Source organism: Sorex araneus, chromosome 6, assembly GCF_027595985.1.
Source record: "Sorex araneus isolate mSorAra2 chromosome 6, mSorAra2.pri, whole genome shotgun sequence".
Taxonomy (NCBI): Eukaryota; Metazoa; Chordata; class Mammalia; order Eulipotyphla; family Soricidae; genus Sorex; species Sorex araneus.
In genome coordinates, this window is record NC_073307.1 from 29746241 (window position 1) to 29759333 (window position 13093).

The window sequence follows — 13093 nt, forward strand, 5'->3', positions numbered from 1 at the left end:
TCACCCTGCTGATCCCTTCTGTTTACGTCCATGATCACTTCCTTGTAGAATGGTGAGATCCTGGTGGTAAATCCATAATACAGCTCATGGAGGATCCTGATGTACTAAGTTTGAATGCCCTGTTTGGCTAGAGCTTCGATAACTGCTTCAGTCTCAACAGAATCAAAGGCCTTCACAAATTGATGAACGTTAGACAGAGCAGCATCTTGAACCCTCGTGAAACTTCAATGAACTTGCTTACTGTGTGGATATGGTTGATTGTGCTGAATCCTTTTCGGAACCTGGCTTGCTCACATGGTTTTCCTTCATTTAGTGTTCTGCCTATTCTATTCAGAATGACTCAAATGAACAACTTGTAGGCAACGGGCAACAGGCAGATTGGGCGATAGTTGCCAATGTCGTAGATGTCTCCCTTCTTGTACAAGAGGATGGTCCTGCTCCTTCCATTGGGATGGAACCTTGTATTTGGACAGCTAGCGTGTGAAGAGCCAAGCCAGTGTATTGATGAATACTGGCGGCAGATTCTTCAGGTGTTCGGGTCTGACCTTGTCTGGATTGTGTGCTGTATTCATCTTACTGACTGAAATGGCATGTTGGATTTCGGAAGGGAGAACATTGGGAATGACATATCCATCCTGCATAATTTGGCATGTGGGCAGGTGGACATGGCTATCAAAGAGATCTGAGTAGAAGTCATGAATAATCCTCTCCATTGCCTTTCTGGAAGATGTAAAAGATCCATCTGGACTTTGGAGGGCAGTCATCTTGGTCTTGTAGTTGGTGAAGGACAGGCGAATGTTGTGAATACTTTTCCCAGCTTCTGTAACATCAGCCAACACTGCTGCTCTTTTCTCTTTGAGGTCTTCCTTTAACGCTTCTCTGCACAGCTTTGTGAGCTCCAACATTAGCTTGTGATTGCCTGAGGGTCATGCCAAACCATGTTGGCGAATGAGCTCGAGAGTTTTTGAAGACAGGCGTCTGTTTGTTGCTTTCCTACTCTCAGCATTCCTTGCACAGTCATGGAGGTGCTGATCCAGTCAATTATATTCCTCATCAATGTTGTCAATGATGGCATCTTCACATGTTGCCACAATAGTGCTAAAGAGCTCCCAGTTGGTGGTCACTCTGGGAGTTCTCTTCTTAAACTTAAATTTTGCAGATCTTTCTCCCTGCTCTGTGAGGTAGAATTTTGTATGAAGGAGATGGTAGTCTGAACCCTTTTGGAATTTTTGGACAACAGCAACATCAGTCAGGCAAAACCATCCATTGAATATGATGTGATCAATTTCATTGTGGAACTGTCCACCGGGAGACTTCCAAGTCCAACGTTTCGATTCGGCCTTCTGGAACTATAAGTTACCATGAATGGTCTTGGTTGACATGATGAACTCAGACAGTCTCTCACCCTGTTTCTTCCATTTTAAGCCATGGGTCCCAATGGGGAGTTCTTCAGGCAACCTTCTTGGTCCTATCTTGGCATTAAAATCACTGACAATGATCTTGTAGAAGGTGTGGTCTTCTTTATAAAACTTCTCCAGCTCCATGTAGAACTTCTCAATTTCTTTTTCATCGTACTTGGATGTTGGTGTGTAGTTGACAAAGATAGAAATTGCCGGCAGTGAGCCACATCTATTCAAGCATAATTATCTGATTTGGGGTGTTAGGCATTTGAATGAATCAATGCTCATGGGCAAGTTGGTGTTGACAAGGATACTGACACCACCTACGCTCTATTATCGCATGTTCTGAGGAACAGTTCTTCTCCAGTGTCGAAAATGGCGTGATGTGATCAATTCTAGTCTTGGTCAGACCAATGTTATACTTGATCTTCTGCGCTTACACCATCAGGTCCTCGATGGATGCTGCAGATGCCAGCATAAGTGCATTGAAAATACAGATAGTCATTTTAGTCCTTCTTTGTTTCTTCTAGTTCGTCCCTGAGATTTTATCAACCTCTCCTTTCTCATCCTTCTTAATGCTGCCGTATTAGGGGCTCTTTCAGTATCAGGGGAATGAGACCCAATGTTGTTACTGTTTTTGGCATATTGTGACGCCATGGGTAGCTTGTCAGGCTCTACCGGTGGGTGGGATACTCTCGGTAGCTTGCCAGGCTCTCTGAGAGGGATGTAGGCTTTTAGGTAGGCCTCTGATTGCCCTTACAGGTGTTCCCATGGTTCACACCATATTTGAACCCCATCAAAGATGGTGCGTTAATTATGGAAAATGGGTATTAAGTGTCATATGATGTGCTGCGAGACTGCGAATCGGCCATGCGGTCCAGAAAGTGGTCTGGAGTGTGGCAGTGGCTGTGTAGTGGAGGTAGTAGAGGTCTGTTGATGAGGTATTTATCTGGTGCCTGTAGGGTGGGTGTGATCCCTGGGGTGCTTGAGATTGTGGGAAACAGGCAGAGGGTCTCTGTTTCCAGATCCTATTGAGCCTGGAGTTTAAGGTCACAAAGTTCTGCTTTACCTGGTTCTGTGGGGCTTCACTTATGCATGAAGCTCAGCCCGAGTGTCCGGAAAGTGGCCTGGATCGTAGCAGTTGCTGGGTAGTGGAGGTCACTGTCACTGTCACCATCATTGTCATCCCTTTGCTCATCAATTTGCTTGAGTGGGCACCAGTAAAGTCTATATCATGAGAACTATTGTTACTGTTTTTGGCTTATCGATTATGCCATGGGTAGTAAAGATTATAAAAGTTTAAACTGATGTTATGTTAACATATAGTAGTGTTCAAAAATTAAAATAATAATTAGGAGTATTTGTAACTCAGAAACCCAGGAAGAGCAGCAACTTTACCATAAAACTTTGTTCCATCCTTACAAAAACTTTGTGACAAGCTACAAGAAATTTGAACTTTCTAGCATGCTAGTATGATCTTTTTCTCAGGCGGGTTTCTATTTATTCATGATGAATTTCAGTGATGGCAAAGTCTCCTTCCCCCCACGCCTGGCTGTCCTCATCAGGGCCCCTCAGAAAGGGTAGGCTGAGCTTCCCTTCCTGCCCTGAGCAGAACCCCCAAAGCCAAAGACCTCCAGAACCCAGTCACAGTGATGCTCAAGGCCTTTCTCCACACGTTCGGATGATCCTCATACATATAGGAACTGGCAGAGGAACCCATTTGTGTGGGATCCAGGGCTGAGATCTCCAAGCCTGCTAAGATCGGGACTGGGCCTCTTCCGCCCAGATCCTCCATTTTCCAGAAGCTAGGCGGTCACATCCAGAAACTGCCCCCAGTGCCGTGTAATCCTATCAACAGATAACATCCAGAGACTGGAAAACCAAGCTCCCAGACATCTTATAGTCTAGTTCTCCCTCTTGGAGATCCTGGCAAGCTACCGAGAATTTCCTGCATGCATGGGAGAGCCTGGCAAACTCCCCGTGGCATATTCATATGCTGAAACCAGTAACAATGTTGAGTCTCATTCCCCTGACTCTGAAAGAGCCTCCAATAGGGCACCCTTGGGAAGAATGAGTAAAGAGATACTTCTAAAATCTCAGGGCTAGGATGAATGGAGACGTTACTGAGACCTCCTGAGAAAATCGACAATGAATGAGAGGATGACGTTGATGAACTTTGTAAATACTTATGCTAAAATTCATGTTATTTTACTAAGTTTTATGAGAAGATACAAATAATACATCAACCTAATATAACAGAGTTAAAATACTCTAACTTAAAACAATAACAATATTATCAATCACCTTGAAATTCTTATTTCTAGTCAGAACTGCGTCTGAACTCTGTACATATATATCTAACAAACTAATAACATCTCCACTTGGATGTAGAATAAATGACTTAATATTCCCAACACCCAACACCAGTATTTCTGTCTTCAGTGTAGTTTCTCCAATGCCAGTCAATAAGCAGAAACTCCAACTTTTCTCATGTCAACAATCTTAGTATAATACTTGATTCTTCACTTTTTTTCAACTCTTAGTACTAAATCTGTCAGCATATCTTGTGTCCCTGTTCTTAAAATATGTCCAAAGTTCAACCAATCTTATGACCATGACTTGTAACCTACACTAGAATATTATAACTGTAATGTGTTTTACTGCAATTGTCTCTTCTCTATTTTCTCTGCTCCCCTAGAATTTATTTTCTAGAGAGTCATATATAGAGAGCCTTTACAAACATAATTCACATCCTCTCAACATTTTAATCAGTCTTCTATTGGCTTACCATTGAACTCAGAGTAAAAGTCAAAGCACCTGCAATAGCCCACATGGATTTATGTGACCTGGACGAACTGCCTTTTAAACTTGATACCTACCACTGCCCCATTATTTAGTGTGCTTCACTCATACCTGACTTTCTTGAACTCACTAAAGATTCAGAGGCTTTGTTCTTGCTGCTTTTTCTTTTCAGAATGTTCTCTCCTGATACATACATGAAGTTTTTTTTCTCCACTTAGTTCAGGTCCCTTTAAAACCATTTTCTTAGAGAAGCTCACCTCATCTTATATAAAATGGCATACATTCCTAACATTATCTCTCCTTCTCACTTATCTCCCACTACAAAATAACATACATTGATAAGATATTATTTCCATCTCTTGTTAGAATGAATGTAAACCACAAGAGAGGTCAGCGAATTTTCTTTTGCAATTATTGCTTTATTTTTGTTGTCAGCTCAGAACAGTGCCAAGAACTCATAAGTACTTAATAAATAAAAGCAAATAAAACCACTGGATAAATCTTATTGTGCCTGCCATGAGTAGTAAACAAAAGCAAGAGCAAGTGTGAAATCCCTATACATTTAATAGGATGCTAACTCTGATACTAATAAAACCATTTATTTATGATCTATTAATCACTTTCTGCTGATTTCTGTTACTAATTTCCTACTGCATAACCTGCCAGGACTGTGTATTAAACTGTGTGTTAAACTTCCTGTACTCTATTAATTAAAGTGACACTCTTGGAAAATAAAGTTTTCAGTTTACTTTGGAGATATTTCTTTTTTACTATTATTTTGAGTTTATAAATAACAGCTTCTATTCTCAGTTTCAAAATTCATCTTAAACACATATTTACTTTCTTGTCATCTATGAAATAGTAGTGTGTCACATTATTTCTTTAAAAAATTTTTTTATTTTAATTAATCATTGTGAGATACATTTACAGACTTACAGACTTTCATAATTGCATTTCAGTCAAATAATGTTCAAGTACTAATCCCTTCACCAGTGCCCATTCTCCACCCCCAATATTCCCAGTATCCCTCCCCCCACCCCCACTCTTTTCCACCTCTGTGGCAGGCACAATCCCTCTTACTCTATCTGTCCTTTTGGGTATTATGATTTGCAATACAGGTAACAAGCAGCCATCATGTTTGGTCCATAGTCTATTTTCAACATGCGTCTATCATCCTGAACGATCCCTCCAACCATAATTTATTTAGTGCTCCTCTCTCCATCCCAGCAATCTTTTCCCCCAGCACAAGAGATTATCTATTAAGCCATGGGGAAGTTCTCTGGACCCTTATTTTAACTGTCCTTAGGTGTTAGTCTCCTATCATGTTACTTTATGTTCCACAAATGAGTGCAGTCCTTTTATGTCTGTCCCTCTCTTTCTCACTCATTTCACTTAGCATGATACTCTCCATGTTGATCCATTTACATGTCACATTATTTCTTAAAGCAAGCAATTTATACTACTTATCACAAAGTTAAATCATTTCTATAAATTTACATATTTTTCTAAAAATTTTCCTACATATATACTGGAATAACTTATGAAGTCTTACAGTATTACTATTTAAATTTTTTATTTTTCTTATTTGAACATATTTATATGCTCTGGGTTTGATCAGGGAAATGAGAGAATAACAAAGAAGAATTATAATAAAGATTGTCATTATTACTATACATAAAACATCTTAGCTCTTGAGTTGTGAGGTACTTTAATGCTTTACCACTATCTGCTAAGAGGAAAAAATATTCCACTTCTGAGGTATAATGTTCACATATCTTTTCTACAACATTATTACATAGTGAGAATTTGCCAAAGGGAAAACTTGGATTTGGTCAGAATTTTTTTTAATCGCATTTTCTACCTCTTTATAGCTTGCATGATACATGGCAAATTAACATTTTAAGCTACAATTTTAATACTTATAAAATAGGAATAATAAAAAAATTCACAGAGTTATTAAAAGCTCAAATAAAATGTTTTTCCTATTACTCATTTAGCCATAAAATTATTAAAAATGAATGTCAGTCATCACTGACTACAGATACATTAAGTAGTAAATATCCATTGGAAAAATCCTGTATACCCAGGCCTGAGATCACACTAATCTAGAGCTCGAGCTATTCTGAAATGAATGACAGTTTTCACCATGTGAATCTGTCAGAATGTGCTAGGCAAATGGTATGATTTCACTAGACTTTTTTCAAGATGTCTTACTAAGACTGCTGCCATGAGCATACCCAATGGTAAATAGATTCTCTCATGTATGTTAATAGCTCCCTAACTGATACAGAGTCATAAAAATTTTTGGACTAATACAGACTCCATACTCAGGATACTGTTATGTTAGTGTTAAGCAGAGGAAAATCCCAAACAAAGAACCAGTGCCTTAGAATTTACCTCAGCACCTAATACTCATTAAGAATTAATGATACTATTACTGATAGGTAAACCACAGAACCTAAAAGGAAAAAAAGAAAAGAAAAAGAAAAAGGTGCCTGCCGTAGAGGCAAGGCTGGAGGACAGGAGGGAAACTGATGACACTGTGGAGGGAAGTGGACACTGGTGAAGGAACTGGTGTTGAAACATTGTATGCCTGATACTCAATTATTCATAACGTTGTAATTCACGTTGATTCAACTAAAAAGTTTTAAAAGAGAATTGATGAACCCCCAGAAGCATAATGAGGATGTTGTACAGAAAATGAAATATAAGATACTAATTCCTCACCAGCCTCCAGTTTTCTACACGGTAAGTCATATTAGACTCTGGGACTATATCCTGGCAAGAAAGTTCCAGAATGAGAAAAGAAACACAACCAGAGGAATGGTCAAAAAAATTTATGCATGGGACAGCATATTTGTCCCTTCCACTATTTCTCAAGGCTGAGTTGCACATAGTAATCTTTGTTTTGTCTCTGATCATAATTTATATGATTAGACATGGTGGCAATGTTTCCACAACTGTAGCTTTCAGATACAGTTACCAGGACAAGAGGGCAAAGACTCCCCTCTCCCTCTTCCAGTTTCCACCTTCCTTTTCTGCCTCCAACTTAAACCCTCATCATTTAGGGAGTACACCGAACCATAGACACCTGTCAATTCTGACCCAGACCTCCAACCCAGAAGACTATAAAGACCTGCAGCTGTTATCACCACTCTTGGAAATCAATGGTATCTGCTTTCACAGTTCAGTTCCAGCATTTGAAGGCTGTCTTTTGACTTGGAGAAATAAATGCAGTCTTGTGTGCTTCAGCACAGTGGTGTGATTTTCTTATGCCAATGGGAAAGAGGCCACTATTTGGGGAACTTTTTCCACTAAAGTTTATAACTACTATAAAACTAACAATGGAGTATCTACTTTTCATATGACTTTGTAATTGTCTGGAAATTAGATAATTTCCAAAACCAGATAAGATAATTTGTCAGCAAATACCTTGAAACAAACTGTTAATATCTGTTTGTTAAAGTTCTTTAGAGGGGTCAAACTTCTCAATGGCTTAGTAGTTTAAACCATTGGATTAAATATTTCAATAACTTCTTGAACAATAAACTGCATACATTTAGTCATTTAGTAAATGTATTGGTACTCTATGTACATTATGCTATCGTTACTCAGGTCCTTTCCCCCAGTGCACCCATGTCGCCATCAAAATTTTCTTTCAGAACCAAAGCTCATGCTGTAACCATTTTTTTTTCTTAAACACTATGTACCCTAAAGGCAAGAGAAGCCTTTTGTTCTTCTCCAGGGCCTAATCATTATATAGGTATATATATTTTATTATTTTAAATATTGCATAATTTATATTATTTCTCTTTCAGACTTTAACAACTTTGAAGCAGTAAACCATAGCTTGGGCTCCCATTAGTACTATTAAGTTAGCACTAGGTTTCACTCCCTTACATATGTAGTCCTTGCCTTTTGCCAGCAGAAAGTAACTACAGAAGATGGACCTTGACCCATGCACCCCTTAGAGAGTTAAAGGGGTACACTTCCATGGGAGAGACACACAGGAAGACAGATAAGGGTGATAATGAGCTTTCCAGAAAAAACAAAACCAAAAAGAAAATTTCTATTTAGGGGTCTGAAGTAGTTCAAAGGTATGAAGAACACATTCGTTTGAAATACAAGTACTGAACTTTTTGGAGATGGAGAAAATGAGACACTATCTAGATGTAGAAACTGAGGTACCATCAGGAGAATGGTGGGCACCCTCAGTAAATAAGAAATATCACGTGAATCTAAAAGTCATGGTATAAATATGTAAAAGGGTCTTAGAGATAGTATGGCAGGTAATGAACTTACCTGCATGTCATTGGTCCTTTGAGTCCCTGGAATCACCTCCTATACTATCTCTCTGGCCCTGTGCCCTGAAAATAATGAATCAGTTTCCTGTTCTTACTTTCACAATCACGAAATCTCGTTAATCACCGATTTTTCAGGCGGGCTCAGTAACATCTCATTTCGTCCTTTCCCTGAAATCTTAGAAGTCTATCTCGACTGGGCCCTCCCAAAGATGTCGCACTGGGGGCTCTTTCAGGGTCAGGGGAATGAGATCCAGCTTGTTACTGGATTTAGCATATGAATACACCATGGGAAGCTTGCAAGGCTATCCCATGTGGGCAGGAAACTCTCAGATTGCCAGTTTCTCCCAAAGGGAGAAGTAGGCTACAAGATATCGCTTCTGAGAGCTTGCTTTTAAGTCTCTCTCTGGATGTTGGCCATTGATGGGATTACACACACCTGGGTTCCTCTGCTGGTACCTTTATGCATGAGGCCTATCCGAACGTGTGAAGAGGGGCCTCCAGCATGGCTGTAGCTAGGTTCCAGTGGTCTTCAGCTGCCGGGAGCTCTACTCAGGGTGGGGAGGGAAGCTGGAGCCCATCCCCTCTGAGGGGCCCCGGGGAAGACAGCCAGGCATTCGGGCAAGTGACTTTCTGCTTACTTTAAAATCTCTTAAATGTATTAAAGATCCATCTTCTCCTCTTGCCCCTTGCTCCCTCAAACCTTTTCCCTATCTTATATAACTTAAACACCTTCTGCATACTAAAGTTATCACCTGTGCCAGCTAATAAGATGTACTTTTGTTCATCTCTAGTGTAAACATTTTCACTTTTACTTTGAAGATTCAGGTAAAAATATGTAATTCTCTTTTAAAAAACAAAGCTTATAGCTCATCTCCTTACATCTCATCTCTGGAGATGATATCCTTCTCACAGAATCCTGTTTGGTGACATATATTTACGATTATTTTTGAGATCTTTTCATATCACATTGAGTTTATCTCAAAGTGATAAAAGTGAGATATAGTAACAGAGGAAGGAAAAGAAGACAAGAATAGAGAGAGCACACAGTATGAAAAGGGAGAAAAGGCAAACAAAACTTATGAGAAAAGATTCCCATGAAAATTTGGGTATCTAAATTGACCATAACAATATATCAATTGCCTCAAAGCAGAACATATATATTTCTAGAGCTACCCTAACGTGTGCAAAGAGACTGGAAATTCACAGGAAATATGTGCTACTTATCTTTTGAATGCCACGTTTCCTTAGGGATTAAATTAAAAATATTTTATATAAAATTATACACAATATGCAAAATGTATAACATAAATGGTCATGATATGCAAGTCCATTTTATACTACTCAGGTTTTTTCAAGATCATCTAAAAAAATCTCTTCCTAAATTTTAACCAATATGAGGCTGAAACACTAGTACAGCATGTAGGGCACTTGCCTTGAGTAGACCATTCCAGGTTTGATCCCCGGCATCCCATATAGTTTCCCAAACCTGCCAGGAGTGATTCCTGTGTGCAGAGCCAGGAGAAACTCCTGAGCATTGCCAGGTGTGCCTATCCAAAGAAAATTAAAAAAAATATATTAGCCTATGTGTAGAACCTCCTCTAATACAGATATTGTTAGGTGGTACTGCGAAAACTGAACAGCTATGTGCAAAAAGTGAACTCAAACCTCTCTAAAGCCAGGTACAAAAGACAGATCAAAATGAATTAAAAAACTCAATATCATATTTGAGTTCATGAAGGAAAACACAGGCATAATCCTGCATGACACTGAAGTTAAAGGTATCTCTAAATATAAAACACCACAGACCAAGCAAGCAGAAGCAAAGAAAAATAAATGGGACTATAATAAGCTAAGGAACTTCTGCACCTCAAGAGAAATGGTGACCAAGATACAGAGACAGCCCACACAATGGGAAAATTTATTTACCAATACTCATCAGATAACAGGTTTATATCCAAGACATATAAGGCTCTAGTATAACTTTACAAAGGAAAAAAACTCTCCAATCCCATCAAAATATGGGGAGAAGAAATGAACAGAAATTTTTTTGAAAAGAAATGTTCAAATGGCACATAGAAATGCTCTGCATCACTAATCATCAGGGAGATGCAAATCAAAAACAATAAAGAGATATCATCTCACACCACAGATACTGGCATATATCATAAAAACAAGAACAACCAGTGCTGGCGTGAAGGCGAGAAGAAAGGGACTCATTCATTGTTGGTGGGAATGCTGACTGGTCTAGTCTTTTTGAAAAGCAATATGGGAATTCCTCAAAAAACTAGAAATTGACTTCCAGATGACCCAGCAATACCACTTCTGGGAATATACCATCAGGGTAGGAATGGTATCTGCCATTGTATGTTCATTGCAAAACTATTCACAATAGCCATATTTTGGAAATAACCCAAGTACCTGAGGACAGACAACTGGTTCAAGAAACTATGAAACAACTACATAATGGAATACCATACAGCTGTTAGAAAAAAATGAAGTCATGAAATTCGCTTATAAATGGATGGACGTGGAGAGTACTATGCTCTCTGAAATGAATCCAGAAGGAGAGGGACAGAGAAAATGCACTCTTTTGTGGACCACCATGACAATGATGGTTGGAAGGGATTGCTCCAGATGGGAGATGCATACTGATAGTAGGTAAAGAGCCAAAACATGATGTCCTCTCCATATCTGTATCGCAGATAATTATGCCCCAAAGGGGGAGAGAGAGAGAGAGAGAGAGAGAGAGAGAGAGAGAGAGAGAGAGAGAGAGAGAGAGAGAGAGAGATTGAGAGAGAGTCCCTCCATAAAAGCAGACTATGGTTGGGGGGGTGTTGGCAGGAGGGAGGGATAATACTGGGGACACTGATTATGGGTATTGTACACTGGTGGAGGGATGGATATTGGTACATTGTATGACTGAAACTGGATCATGAAAACTTTGTAACTGTGTCTCCCAGTGATTCAACTTTTTTTTTTTAAAAAAGAAGATGAAGCTTTCTCCACAAATTATTTCTCCTTGTGTTTATTGTAATTCCTCATTTTCTTTGCTTCCTTTTGCTAGTTCTTTCTATTCCCATCCTTCTCAGGGTCTCTGAATAATCTAAACCCAGGTAGGTGTACTTTTATCTTTCAAGAAAGCCTTGCTGAGACAATTTTTTAAATAAATTAATACATTTTTGAAGCCTTACTCTTACCTTATAAACATAAAATTTCTTGGTAGATAATGCCTGAAATTAAGTAGCATGGCAGGTACAATAAACACCTAAAAACTTCAAGCTTATAATGAGATGAGTAAATGAAGTTGATGATGAAACTCCACACCAAACACTTGGGACATAATCTAAGTACCTTTCATCTGGTTGTGGAATATGGTTCTCACGAGCTGAAAGGGGTATTTAAACACCATGTGCAGTTACAGCAGTCTTGTTTGCTGCTACAGGGCTGAACCTCTTAAAAAATATATTTTACTTAGAAAATCAAATCTAGCACTTTCACCTGCAGAGAGGGTTTCAGGAACACTTGAAGTGAATTCCTCCACTGAATACTGGGAATATGATACTTAATTCCTTGGTTGACTTGAGATGAGTGGTAAAAAGCAATTCAATATGCAGACTGTTGGCCACAGCTGTCAAATGTTGATGACATTAATATTGAAAGCACTGTCATACTGTGAGGTTATCACTGAAATATTTAAGTTTTCTTGCTTGGGGGCTGGGAAGATAGAACAGGGGTAAAGATCCTTTGCCTTGCTGTAGCTGACCCAGTTGAGTACCTGGCTCTGTTTATGGTCAAGTGAACACTCCCGGAAGTGATTCCTGAACATGAAAACATGAGTGGCATCTGAGCACCACTGGTTGAAGTACCAAAATGTACCCCCAAATAAAAAGTTTCTTCCTTAAAACTAAAATGCTCTTTAGGTTCTCTCTTCTGAGTTCAGCTGATTTGTATAGTTAAATATATCAAGTTATTAGTCTCTGTTAGAAAAATAAAAGAATATAGCAGGTCTAAGGATAGTCTCAGGTTTCTAATGCCATTCATGTTTTCACATTCAGCTATCACATATATTACTTATATGGCCGTTTGGTTATACAGAAATTACATTTTCAGTTCTGCTACTAAAAGATGATAAGGTACGTTCTCCCCATTTCTTTTAGGACTTTCACTATTCTAAATGGTTAGAAACAATGCATTTTTTTCCATTCAACAGTTTTCTGAAGTTCACTTATAAATCAAGATGACTAAAAAAACTCAATTTTTAATAAGCAAAGTACAAAATATCCTTCTGAAAAATTGATTAGGCAAAGCACCAAGCTAAAAAATAATTGAAACATATTAAAGATTACTAAGATTGCTCACTTTACCAATGTTTAAAAAATTACCATAGCTGGGAAAAAGAAACCAGATGGTCTAGTAAAAAATTAATATTAGTAAAATCAGTTGCACACAGCTTCCTTCTTAAGCAAGTAGACTATATTGGAATCATTGAATGTAGAGGGAAATCTTGTTTGAGCCATATTGCTTGAAAATAAAAATTCATGAAAAATGCAAAAAGTTTAATGGCTGCAATAACTTTATTAGTGCAAT